The sequence below is a fragment of the Ambystoma mexicanum genome, chromosome 11, assembly GCF_040938575.1.
Source record: "Ambystoma mexicanum isolate Mex_15411 chromosome 11, UKY_AmexF1_1, whole genome shotgun sequence".
Classification (NCBI taxonomy): Eukaryota; Metazoa; Chordata; class Amphibia; order Caudata; family Ambystomatidae; genus Ambystoma; species Ambystoma mexicanum.
Genome location: NC_090934.1, coordinates 1,272,043,713 through 1,272,057,601, shown reverse-complemented (window position 1 = coordinate 1,272,057,601; position 13,889 = coordinate 1,272,043,713). Strand labels below are relative to the sequence as shown.

The window sequence follows — 13,889 nt, the reverse complement described above, 5'->3', positions numbered from 1 at the left end:
AGGGTCCGCGGGTCGCGAAGCTCTTCAAAAAGGGACTAGGGGGACTGCTTTTAATAGAAAATATAAGCAGATAGGGCTTCTGGGAGGGCCTGCTAACAATATGTGTACTCAAGGGGGTTCAGCATAGAAAGGTTTGAATGCCACTTGTCTGCTGCCTCTTGTCTCTGACCCTCGAGGGAACCAAAGTCCTCCTGGCTCCACTCCTCCTCGGCCATCCGCCATTACAGTCCCCCCTCTCTCGGCCACCAGTCCCTATCTTCCCCCACAGGCTTTTGCTAATTCATTCTTCTCTTACAGGAGCTGCCTTGCTGCCATGCGTGCCACTCTCCTTCCGAATCAGGACCTCCTCTTGCACCAGCTTGGTCGCAGGGTGCAAACGCCTGTAAGCTCCTCAGCCAGGGGGCTAAAACGCTGTGCAATTGCTGTGGGGACTATATTAAATTGTAATTGGTTATTTATAACAAGCCCAGAGATTTCTAAGCGCAGACCCAGGGATCAAACCTGTGTTGCACTTTTGGCTTGTTTCCAAGGCGAGCGCATTGCCCCTGAGCTATCCTCCCAAGACATTAAGGCCCTCAGGCTGTCTGTAACTTGCTTCCTGATTCACTACCAGCCAGTTAAGTCAACCACCTCAGAGCGCATTGCTTAAACATATGAATCATAATGTATGAAGTTTGAATTCTGCAGCATTTTTTAATTCTATGAGAGAAAGATTTAATGGGTATGGCTAATGGTCTGTTTGCTAAAGGTCGCAAGATTGTGGCCGGTTTGTTTCTCTGTGCTTGGTAGCCTTACGATAAAACTTAGGTGGAGACCCCATGCTTAAAAAAGCTGCCCTAAGGCACATTCAGGGAGTTGGAAGGACAGGCTGGACGGATGAAGGAGAGCAAGGAATCATCAGGTCACTGTGTGCTTGACCCTCTCTGGTGTGTTAAATGCAGGTGTATCATTATAAAAGGAGTCTCTGCCTGCTAGGTGGATAAGGGTCAATTCTTCCAGGGTGAAAAAAGAGCCATACTTGCAATCTGTGGAACTATGCTTGTTTCCACTCTAGTATTCAGGAATCTGTGGAAATATGCTTGTTTCCACTCTAATATTCAGGAATCTGTTGAACTATGCTTGTTTCCACTCTAATATTCAGGAATCTGTGGAACTATGCTTGTTTCCACTCTAATATTCAGGAATCTGTGGAACTATCTATGGAACTATGCTTGTTTCCACTCTAATATTCGGGAATCTGTGGAACTATGCTTGTTTCCACTCTAATATTCAGGAATCTGTGGAACTATGCTTGTTTCCACTCTAATATTCAGGGAAGAGTAAAGAAATACTTGCCTGGTCCTCTTTTCTGTACTGTTAGGCTGTCACTGACCACAGAAGCTGGTGATCAAAGATGAGCTTAGGGACATTGAGAAAACAATCTGTTCGCCTTGAAAGGGGCAATGAATAGAGCGATCTAAAAGGAAATGATAACTGATGCTCGGGAGACAGCAATAGGCGGCAGGGAGGGCCTCTCGGATCATCATGGTCCGCTAGCCTGTGTTAAGGGCTCACACTCTTCTCACTACCTACAAGGATTCTCCACTGACCCTGACTTCAGCTCCCAACATAGCCAGCATCCTCTCACCACTCGTGGCCTCACAAACTATCCATGACCCTCCCGGCCATACTTCCCATGCAAAGAACCCATCCATTGCCCCCGCCCCCTCTCTTTCAACCAATGGCTTTGCCTCTGAGTTCTTCACTGAAATCAGCAAAACATAGGGCACCTTACACACTCTTTTATCTCACCCAACCAATCCTTCATTCTCCCCTCCTCCCATCTTCCCCACATTCTCCTTTCTCACTCCTCCCTCACCTCCCCCCACTGAGCCTCTACCAATCTTTCACTCTGCCAACACATCCTGCACTCCATCTGTCCCCTTTGTGCCACAAATTGTTTAGGAAATTGCACCTGTCACCCCCGCTCACCTCACCTCATCCAACCGATCTCTCTGAGCTGTATATTCCCAGCAGTTTGCAAATAGCCACAGTAATAACTTCAGGTGCCTGGACACTGTGGATCATCCCTCCCTCTTCCAAACTCTTTCCCTGCTTGGCTTCAAAGACACTGTACTCTACTGGGCGTCCTATATCTCTGGCCACTCCTTCTCCATTGTATGGGATTCCATAATATCCTCCCCAACTTTACTAACCGTGGGTATCCCTCCAGTATCAGCCCTGGCCCCACCTCTCATTACGCTATAAACATGCTTCCTAGGCAAACTCAGATCCTCCTTTTCATTTATCTATATCACCCCTTTGTTGATGATAATCAGATATGCATCTTCTTCCCGACCTTCACACCAACAATTTAAGAATTTCTAACCAGTGGCCTAACTTCCTTCCTCTACTGGACGGCTCTGCTAAACTCTTCAAAGATGGAAGTCATCTTTTCCCTCCCTCCAATGCTGACCACACCCTCCAATCTCTTTCCCTGTGACCTCCTCACCCCCTCGCCCATGGCTCTCAGCCTTGGGGTTGTCTTTGACAGGGAGTGACCTGAAACCCTATGTGTTCATCATATCTACTTCCCCTTCAGCCAGACTGAACTTCCTAAACATCAGAAAATCTGCACGGCACATCACACACCACTCAATTAAAACCCTTATCTCTACACATGTGCTCAACAAATAGTACTGCTGTGCAAACCTACTTGCTGGCCAGTCAATCCTTCTACTATTTTGATCCCTTCAACACAATCCTCAACTGTGCCACATGCACCCTTTGCAACCCACGCAGATTCTCACCATCCTCTTCCAAACATCACCACACTGGATGGCTCTACATACAAAATCACCCTCTCTTTAAATACCTGCTTCTCATCTATACATTCATCCATGGTCTTCCTCACCACTACCTTACTAAATGCATCACACTGTACTCTCCCTCTTAACCTCTGTGTTCCTCAACTCTTCACAACCTATCTGCCCCCCCATGCCTCCTTCAGCTTTTGCTCCTATTCCTCACTTGCCCCAATAAGTGGAATGCAATCCCCTGGCCATCAAGCCATCGATTCAGTGGAACTCTCCGAAACAAGGCTCAAACTCCACCTTAGCAATGAAAGGAAGAACCCAAGCCACAGGTTATTATGCTATGTTCTTTCTGGAGCGGAGCGCCTGCTACCTTTTTTTAAAATATTTGCAAGGAACTTGGGGTTGGTCACCCTGAGTTACCTGGGGGCAACCAGACGTGGACTCCCTGATCACTGTGCTCAGAGAGGCAAAGCTTCACCACACTGATGAGGCCCAACAAGGCTGAAACACGTGTATGGGGTTGCTGTTGGTACTCTTATTCAGAGAGGAAGTGCCATAGCATTTCGGTACTGGACTGCCCATGTGGGCGGGACAAAGACTGATATACAAATGGATATTTCCCATCTGTGGAAGGTACAGTGAGCAAAAAGCGTGTGCTGCAAACTCTCACCTCAGAACAGGTTATCATGCCATGTTCTTTCTGGAGAGGAGCGCCTGCTACCTTTTTTGAAACACTTTACAGAGGTGTACAACAGTACAGATGCATAACGGAGCGCTTTACAGAGGTGTTCAACATTATAGATGCAGAACAGAACACTTTACAGAGGTGTACAACAGTAAAGATGCATAACGGAGCACTTTACAGAGGTGTACAACATTATAGATGCAGAACAGAGCACTTTACAGAGGTGTACAACATTATAGATGCAGAACAGAGCACTTTACAGAGATGTACATCATTACAGATGCATAATGGAGCACTTTTCAGTGGTAACTACACAACAGATATAGAGCGGTCGAGCGGGGGGAGGGGTAGTATACAGAGGGGGACAGAGGAGGGGTACAGCTGTACCGGGTGGCAGGGAGGAGAGGGGTACATGCTTTTGTAAACACGGTGACCAGGTTGAAATGTTATGCCACCGACTGATTGTTTAAATATCTTGCAGATTGGAATAAGTTGCTTTGGTTACTTTGTAAGTTACATGGACAAGCGCTGCACTGGACTCTTTTGGTTAAGATTGTTTAATGGTGCTCAGGTCTCTTGGATCATTGCTTTAAAGCTGGGAAGGGGGAAAGTGTGCTTTCATTAAGACTGTGAATCTCCACAGCATTTTGATTGAATATTATTTTATGTTATGTAAAACGATGTGTTTGGCTCTGTGAGAAAATGACTGAATTTAAACTACACCTCAGTAAATGAAGCAAGAAAGAAATGCACCTGCCTGTACGCATTCTCTTGATAATGAAGGCGGGCCTGTTCAGGCTCCAGTGCATCTGCAACAATGCAACATATGAACAAATGGTTCCAAAGGATTATAGTTATTACAGAAAAGGGTGTTCATTGACAGAAGCTGGGACATTCCACATGCAGCATGTGAGGGTGTTACTCTGCCTGGCAGTGATCAGAACAGATGTACAGACTGAGTTCTCCGGGGGGATAGCTCAGGGGCAAAGTGCTCTCCTTGGAAGAAAGACCACACGGAGCTACATGGGTTCGATCCCGGTCTGTGCTTAGAAACCTCTGGGTATTAAGTGCGTTATAAATAACCAATCATATCATGTTAAGGTTAGAAACAGCGCCTACATACAAGTATTACAACGAAACCTGGTGTTTTCCAAGAGAACAGCGTTGTGATGTCTTAATGAAATGTGTTTATTGTGACCCCACCGTTTTTTTTTTTAATATTGCAAACTACAAGAGCTTGCCCTCCACACCCCTGATGCCTAGAAGAGGGGACAGGGGATAAAGGGTTAACAAGAACAAGTATGGGGCGGGAGGGGAAAGGCATGAGGGGATGGAGAGGGGCATAAACCCCCAGCAAAGAAAAACAGAAAAAAGGGGACCTGGCAAAAAACGTTCAAATTAGGTTGAGCTTATTGACACAAGAGGTTTTATAAAAGGAACCCATCCCAGTTAAATCAGAGCATTTTTTCATAAGGGAAATCCAACGCCAGGTAAAAGCAGTGATTTATTTGACAGATAAAGTGCATCAACACGCCAGATAAAAGCAGTGATTTATTTGACAGGTAAAGTGCATCCACACGCCAGATAAAAGCAGTGATTCATTTCACAAATAAAGTTCCTCCCTACGCCATTTAAAGCAGTGATTTATCTCACAGGTGAATTGCATCGATAAACCTGTTAAAGCGTGTTGTCTTTTACAAGTAAGGTGCTTAGACACAGCCGTTAAAGTAGCGATTTATTCCACAGGTTAAAGCAGTGACTTGTCTCACAGGTGAATTGCCTCGATAAACCTGTTAACGTGATGTTGTCTTTTACAGGTGAAGTGCTCAGACACAGCCGTTAACGTAGCGATTTATTCCACAAGTTAAAATCATCCAGACACCGGTTAAAGCAGTTATTTATTTTCACAGGTGAATTTCATCGATAAACCTATTAAAGCAGTGATATCTTTTACAGGCGAAGTGCTTAGACACAGCAGTTAAAGTAGTGATTTATTTGGCAGGTAAAATGCATCTATACACCATGCAAAACATTTTTGATTTCACATGTGAAGTGCATCCACACGCCAGTTAAAAGTAGTGATTTATATCACAGGTGAATTGCATCAATAAACCTGTTAAATCAGTGGTGTCTTTTACAGGTGACGTGCTTAGATACAGCTGTTAAAGTGGCGGTGTATTCCACAAGTTAAGATTATCCAGACACCAATTAAAGCAGTGATTTATCTCACAGGTGAATTGCATCGATACATCTGTTAAAGCAGAGATGTATTTTACAATGAAGTGCGTAGGCACAGCAGTTAAAACAGTGATTTATTTGGTAGGTAAAGCGCATCCATGCAGCATGTAAAGTAATGGTTTACTTCACATCTGAAGTTCATGCACCCACCAGTTAAAGCAGTGATTTAGTTCATGGGTGAAGTGCCTCCATACACCAGTTAAAGCAATGATGGATTTCACAGCGGAAGTGCTTCAGTGAAACAGTTGAAGAAGTGATTTCTTTCACATATGAAGTGATTGCACATACCAGTTAAAGAGGTGAAGTGCATCCATGCCCAAGACCACAGCCTTGACTAACTTCACAATCAGAGGAAATGGATAAACCACAAGCAGAGGGTCGGAAGGGTAGCTCAGGAGCAACGCGCATGTCTTGGGGCAACCCAACACAGGTTCGAATCCCGATCCCACACTTTGAAAGTATATATGAACAATTATAATAATGATAATAAAAACAAGAGATATTCCATCTGGGCAGTCAGAGGGGAAATGTAATGTGAACATATTTTTTGGTATACAACATACATGCTGACAGCCTCAAATGTTTGAAAATTATATTATGGTTATTTAGAAGGAAAAAAAATACACATTTAATACTACATCAAACAAAAAAAACACATGAAAGTTTTGCTTTACCCAGTGAGTCTGCTCAGTTCCTGCTGCACCGGTCACCGTCTAGCTGACGCCATAGGACTGAAGTCCATCTAAGCCGGCAAATATGTAACTAAATGGTAGCAAAGTCTTCGTTAGGGATTTAAATAATCTTCAAATACGCATACGAGGAAGTGTCGGCCTCCTTGGGAAACACCGCCCCTTGAATCCCTGGGTGGCGGGCTCCATTTTGTAATCAAATTTGCTTACACCTGTGCTATCAGGGCTGGCTGAAAACCATGTGAAGGCTGTTGTGGGCCTACTTCAACATGATGGTTAGTCGACCCCCCCTTGAACAACAGTCCGGTGGGGTGCTTAAATAGCATGGAGTAAAAAGAATGCAGAACGGTGCAGATTGTCAAGGGGGCGGGCAGCCAGTGCGGGGGTCTAAAACACTACATTTCCACTGAATTGATCCTTGTCAGCAGTAGATGAATCTTGGAGTAAAAACAAGCATGACAGAAGAAGAATGATGCTGGATACTGGAAAGCCCAGGGGAGATTAAAGGTGTCACAACACTGCGTTTCTGCCTTTGGGTGGCGCTCATGCAGACCCCCTGTCAACCATCAACAGACATGACCCTGAATGATCATTCAACATCTGTTATGTTCTGTTATGTCATGTTATGTTATGTTATGTCATGTTATGTTATGTTAAAATCACTTTTAAAGCAAAACATCCGCCCAGAGGCATCTTGGCGCTGACAGCAAATGGGTGAGCGACACAGTGAAAAAGGGGCAGGCAGGTGAAAATAAATAAGATTTTAAGGACCGCCTAAAGGACAGGTGGTTATCCATAGTACGGAGTGACAATGGAAGAGAGTTCCAAAGCACCGCAGCTGCTATGGAAAAAGCATGGCCACCGATGCGAGAACATTTAGAAAAGGGGGCTGCAATCAAACAGGCATTGGCATAGCGTAGAGACCGAGTGGGAACGTACAGGCAGAATTTAGCATGTAGATACTCTGCACCGATGTCATGGAAAACACTATGGGCCTCATTCCGAGTATGGCGTTAAGGGATAGCGGCCACCGCTAACGAGAGCGGTGGCGGTAATCCCTTACCGCCATACTCCGAGTTCCCTTAGCGCCATGGTGCTTTTAACACCTGCTTTTAGCAGGCGTTAAATACCATGGCGCTAAGGGACCTTGATGTTAATTACGCCACCGTAATTTACGGTGGCGTAATTGACGCCTTCCCCACTCCCATTATGCCCTATGGGGCAAGAATGGGAATGGGGAAGGGTAAATGGGGATTGGGGAATTACCGCCCCGCCAACCTTGGAATGGGGCGGTAATTCCGCCAACCACCAAGGCGCTGCCGGTCCGGGTACGGCGTCAACCAAGGCGTTAATAGCGCCATTGGTTAGCGCCGTACTCGGAATGAGGCCCAATGAACCAGGCACAAGGATTTAAATTGAACACGCTTGGCCACCGGCAGCCAATGGAGATGATGCAGAACAGGAGTAATGTGGGCTCGCCAATGAGTCCCGGTGGCTACTCCCGAGTTCTGCAGAACTTGCAAACGCCGGATCAAATGAGCAGGCTGTGCCAAGTAAAGAGAGCTACAATAGTCCAGTGAGGATAAGACAAGAGGGGCCACCACAGGGGCACTACATTCAACCGGGATAAATGGAAGGACCGTGCGCAGAATCCTTAGGTGGAAGTAGCCTTTCTGACACACAGCACTGATCTGGTTTTCGGCACTGAGAGAGGCCAACATTTTTACCCCCAGATCTTTTACAGCTGAGACCAAAGTGGGGAATGGGCCAAAAGAAGAAGACCAGAAAAGAGGGGTCCAGAAAGCCTTAACCGGGATTGGGGGGGCACCGCCAACACCTCAGTCTTGTCACCATTCAGCTTCAGCCAGTTATTACACATCCACTCCCCCACAGCAACCAAGCAGGCTCTAAGCCTGGACGCAGTGTCAGTCTGAGATAAATCAACGCGCACAATAATTAGTGTATCATCTGGTCAGAGACTGAATATAGGTGTTAAACAAGATTGGAGAGAGGGCAGACCCTTGGGGAACACCACAAGAAAGAGAAACCGGAGCAGAACGAAAAGGCAGAAGAGAAAGTGATTGAGTCCGGTCCGAAAGAAAAAGAACTGATACTGATACAAGCCTGTATTTACAGATGCATAGACCACAACTTCCACAATGCAGCTGCAAGATAAATGGAAAGCCCGGCAGCCTAATGCAGAAATTCTTTTGGACTCAGAATTGCAGGCACACATGTTCCTTCATGAAGAGAAGAAGCAAAGCACTTATCAGTGGACTGCAACACTCACATTTCCATGGCAATTACTGTGCTTGTGTTTCTTTACAAAGAAAACCGCTTTCCTGCCTGCTGGCATGGCTAATAAGATTCCATGCCCTAACGGGTCCTGTTCTTGGATTGAGCTCTGAAACTCGTCCAGCTGAGACACATTTGGAATCTCTCTGCTTTGCTAAGGATTCTGCTTGTGCTTTGCCTGTTACCTTTCCCTGCTCCTGTGTTGCTCTGCTCCAGTTTCCACAGTCTTGCCTTCTAGGCATGTCCTTCCCTCTCTGCCTGCTGTCACTGTGTTTTCCCCTTTTCCTTATGCTGATTTCCTGCAGCTCCCAGCCCCTGAGTATTGTGCTGCGGCTCTGCAGCTTTCAGGCTCTGTTACTTCTGTTGCTTCCCTTCAGTCTACTTCCGTGTTCCCTACTCTAAATTGTATCCTGCTATCTCAGGTCTTTATGGTCTTAGCTTTACCCTCTTTAGTCCTACTGTTTTCATTTGCTTCTTTTTTGTATATTTCCACTGTAGTCATACGGGTTTCTCTTGCTTCTTTTTGAATATTTCCACTCTAGTCGTACTGTTTTCTCTTGTTTCTTTTTGTATATTTCCACTCTAGTCGTACTGTTTACTCTTGTTTCTTTTTTGTATATTTCCACTCTAGTCGTACTGTTTTCTCTTGCTTCTTTTTTGTATATTTCCACTCTAGTCGTACTGTTTTCCTGTTTTCTCTTGCTTCTTTTTGTACATTTCCACTGTAGTCGTACTGTTTTCTCTTGCTTCTTTTTTGTATATTTCCACTCTAGTCGTACTGTTTTCCTGTTTTCTCTTGCTTCTTTTTGTATATTTCCACTCTAGTCGTACTGTTTTCTCTTGCTTCTTTTTTGTATATTTCCACTCTAGTCGTACTGTTTTCTCTTGCTTCTTTTTGTACATTTCCACTGTAGTCGTACTGTTTTCTCTTGCTTCTTTTTTGTATATTTCCACTCTAGTCGTACTGTTTTCCTGTTTTCTCTTGCTTCTTTTTGTATATTTCCACTCTAGTCGTACTGTTTTCTCTTGCTTCTTTTTTGTATATTTCCACTCTAGTCGTACTGTTTTCCTGTTTTCTCTTGCTTCTTTTTGTACATTTCCACTGTAGTCATACTGTTTTCTCTTGCTTCTTTTTGTACATTTCCACTTAGTTCTAGTTCTGAGTCACATGCCCCTGTGTTCTATACCTGCATGTTTCCAGTCCAGTTTTACAGCCTGGTTCAGTTACATTGTTCCATTCCATTGCTGGAGTTACCTTGTTCCGGATCCTTGCTACACATTACCTTGTTTAGCTCTCAAACTCCAGTTACCATTGTTCTAGTAGATTGCTACAGTTGTCTGCCTTTCTAGTTCCTGTTCTAAATTCTTGGTAGAGTCTGATACATGTTCTATTGTCTCCTTACCTGTTCCTCTGTGTATTCCTTTGTGCAGAGTTTGGCTCCTATACCTAGGAGGCAATCTATGCCCTTCCTTTGTCTCATTTTACCAGCGGTGTATAGTATAGTGCAGTCTTTATAAGGAAAATGTATGTAGAATGCACATATAACAAAAATATTATAACAAAAAACATAATGAAAATGTATGTGGGGGTGGGGTAAATAGTTAAATCTTATTGGGAAACGGTTGGGGTGAGTTTTTAGGGGTGGGTGCACTATGGGTTTGCCCCCCCCAAAAAAAAGAAAAGAAAAATGTGTTTTTTGACGTTATAACATTTTAGTTATATGTGCATTCGTTATACAATTATTCGTTATAAAGACATGTAACCGTCTATAGTGTATTTCATATGACACTGGGTGAGTGTTGTTCCTACAGAAGGCATCCACGCTATGTTCCGGCTCATCCCGCATAGGCTCGACTCATGTAAGTACACTGCGTGTTTGTGCCTTAGGGTCCAGGCACAGAAGTCACCTTTGCTGCCCCTTTCCCATGGGCTTTCAGGGTGACAGTCTATTAGAGTAACTTGCACAGAGGCATTGACTGCCACTTATATCAACAGGCAATCTCAAGCCCTGTGTACACCCCTAGTGAGATTTCACATTGCTTGCCCAGTATATGGACCCCATCCCTATTTGTTCACCATTGTGGTCTGCCTTTTCTTCCTGTTCCATTGCTCTTATTTTCATTGGCTGCTCTTCCTTCTTGTTCGCCCTCCTTCTGCATATGCTTGCCTTCCCCTTTCCATTAGCAATTCTCAAATCTACACAGCGTGCCCTGTGCTAATCCTGACAAAAGGTTTATGTTGCTGTGTCATACGAATGCCAACACGAGGCAGCTATACTGGCCCTCCCCAGGCTCACGGCCCATTTCAAATGAAAGGTTTGAAAGGCCCTGCGTTGTACCTATGTGCAGTTTTGGAGTTTGGTTTTGTGCTATAGCCTGGTTTACTGGTGTTGTCATATCGAGCGCTGGTGTGACAGCAAGGCAATACTAGGCTCACACCTAGGGTGGTGCCAGCAGAAGAGCAGCAGATTGCCACAGTGCAGACATTAATGAACTAATTAATACATCTTTATTAATACATCTTTATTACGCACCTAATACCAGAGACCAGTCTCCATTCGCTGGGCTCAGATACAAACCTGTGTTGCTCTGCGTTGTCTTGCTTCCAAGACAAACGTGTTGCCCTTGAGCTACTCTCCCAGTTTAAAGAATGGCCCATAACCTAAATGTTGCAAAGCAGAATCACAAAATGTAATTTGCCTTAGAGTGCTCTAAAATGCTCCCTGATAATCCTTGCAGATCGACACAATACTTCTTGTCCGAAAGGTAACAAATTCAATTTTTATTGATTAAATAATAGAAAAAAAAATACCTTGAAATTAAATACCCCACCAGCCAACATATCATTGTCTTGGGCCTAATGACGTCACCACTATTTATTTCAGGGGAAATCAAGCAAAGGAAATAACATGATGTCAACACTGTTCGACAAAAAATGAAGATCAGTAGATTCTTTTAGTGATAATGACAGTAGCCTGTACTTGCTGGTAAGGATTGTGTGCTGAACGCTGGGGTTGAGAGCAGCTCGCCGGGCAGCCCAGTTGCAGGATTGAAACCCTGCCAGTCCATCGGGGCCTTGAGTGAGTGAATTGGTGATTTTTCATTTTGTATTGCGCTCCGAGCGTGTGGTGTGTTTTCTCCCTCCCCCCTCCCCTTGCAGCCTCTTCCTGGTGCCCTCCTCCAGCCGCCTCCCTGCCCAACCACCCCCCCTTATACTGACCCTCCTGGGCAGCCGCCTGCCCGGCAGCCCCCACGGTGAAGGGCCCCTTAGGCGAAGGGCAGCTCCCTTGTCTGTGGCTCCTGTTTGTGTCTGCAGGTGTCCGCAGGGGATGCCTGGTGCCGTTGCATTTTGTTAGCGCCACCTGCTCCCCCGACCCACCCCACCTTCACCCGTGACACTTCATTATGCATGGTGCCTACGCTTCACTGTTGTTCTGCAACTGAGGTAAACTAGGGCTTTTTCTCCTCTCCCAGGATTCTCAAACTTAGGTGGCCTCTCCTCTGCTTACCTCATTCGCATTTACTGTATTTACTCTGTTCTGCAACTGTGGTGAACTAGGGTTTTTTTCCCCTCTGAGGATTCTCAAACTTAGGTGGCCTCTCCTCTAGTTACCTAATACTCATTTACTGTGTCCAACTGTGTTCTGCAATGTGGTAAACTAGGGCCTGCCGCTCACTACCTTGTCCGCTTGCTCTTGTCTGTCTTCCCCCCGCCTCCTATTCCATGGTGCTCTCTATCTCGCCTATCTTCTCTAACTGCTTCTCCATTGACTATCCTGCTCTCCTCACTAAATCTGGTAGGAAAAAGTTTAAAAAGGACATCCTGGTCTCCAACCCAGGCCTCCCTATCGCTGACACCTACACTAGTGCCTCCTCCAAGGAAACTCTCACCTCTTTTTTGTGCCTTCACCTGACCTATGGACCCTTCATATGGTGTCTGTGTTCTCTAATATCTCCTCTTCTCCCATTAATGGTGGCACCCGTTGGGATGTCCTCTTGGCCTCCTTCCACTCCTCTAAGGCCATCATTAATGTCTACTCTAATGGGACCGTCTTGGTCCAAGGCCCTCAGGCCAACCTTCACCTCTTTGATAGACGCTTCCCGTGCCTCATCAACTTCCTTTCCTCTCCTGCTGTCCCCCCTCCTCTGTCCCCGGCTACCTTGCCTCCACCCTCCATCCCTGCCCCCTCTCGTGCTCCTTCTTCACCTCCGCAGGGTGTACCTCTGATCTGTATCCCTCCCCGGAAGTCCTTCAAGGATGGCAACCTTCTCCACATTGCCACTCTTAACTCTCGCTCTGCCGTCAAACATTCCTCTGATATCTGTCGCCTTCTTGAGGAACTGGACCTTGATGCCCTTGGTCTCACTGAGACTTGGTTTACGGCCAGCTCTGTCACCATCTTTGACACACTCCTATCTGATGGTTACAAGATCCTCTCCGTGCCCAGGCCAAACCGAGCTGGGGGGGTGTTGCCCTTATCTTCCCTGAGTGGATTCCTGCCACTGTCACTCCTACGCAGACCTACTCCTCTTTTGAATGCCTTGTCTGCCGACTCTCTCTCTCTCTCCTAGCCATTCCTTGACCGTGGCTACTATCTATCGGCCACCTGGTCAAATTTCCTCCTTCCTCTCCGAGTGGGCAGACCTCTCCTTCTCTCTCTTGGCCTCAACCACTCAACTCCTCCTTCTTGGAGACTTCAACATCCACCTGGATGCCTCCGGTCCCCCCTCTGGACTCTTTCGCGACCTCTGCGACTCTCTCTCACTCTTTATTCTCCCGTCTGGGCCGACTCATTCTGCAGGGCACACTCTTGATGCTCTAATCTCTTCTGATCTTCCCCTCTCTGTCCCTCTCTCCACTCCGCTCTCCTGGAGTAATCACTTTCTCCTATCCGCCCACTTCACCTTCCCTTCCCCTCATGCAAAACCACCTTCATCACTGCCACCCTCCTTCGTGGTCATCCGACCCATGTCAGATGAGGCTTTCGCCGCCACCTTCTCGCCCCCCCCTTCGGCTGACTCCCACCCTGACGCAGCCCTCTCTACTCTCCACTCTGCTATATCTGATACTCTTGATATCCTTGCCCCTGTCATGAGAATCCGCCTGAAGCCCAAAGCCAAATGTAACTCCTGGTATGACTCGGATCTCGTCACCCTAAAACGCAAGTGCAGGGTGGCAGAGAGGAA

At 46.0% G+C, this 13,889-nt stretch overlaps 1 protein-coding gene across 1 annotated transcript in view; it reads right to left on the bottom strand.

The window, feature by feature from the left end:
- The window catches only part of LOC138504843 (sodium/nucleoside cotransporter 2-like), a 239,484-nt gene extending 233,028 nt beyond the window's left edge, over positions 1 to 6,456 (bottom strand). The window contains exon 1 of the mRNA XM_069625280.1: positions 6,393 to 6,456. The gene's annotated coding sequence lies outside the window, so the exon portion shown is untranslated. The remainder of the gene's footprint in view (positions 1 to 6,392) is intronic.
- Positions 6,457 to 13,889: the final 7,433 nt, after the last annotated feature.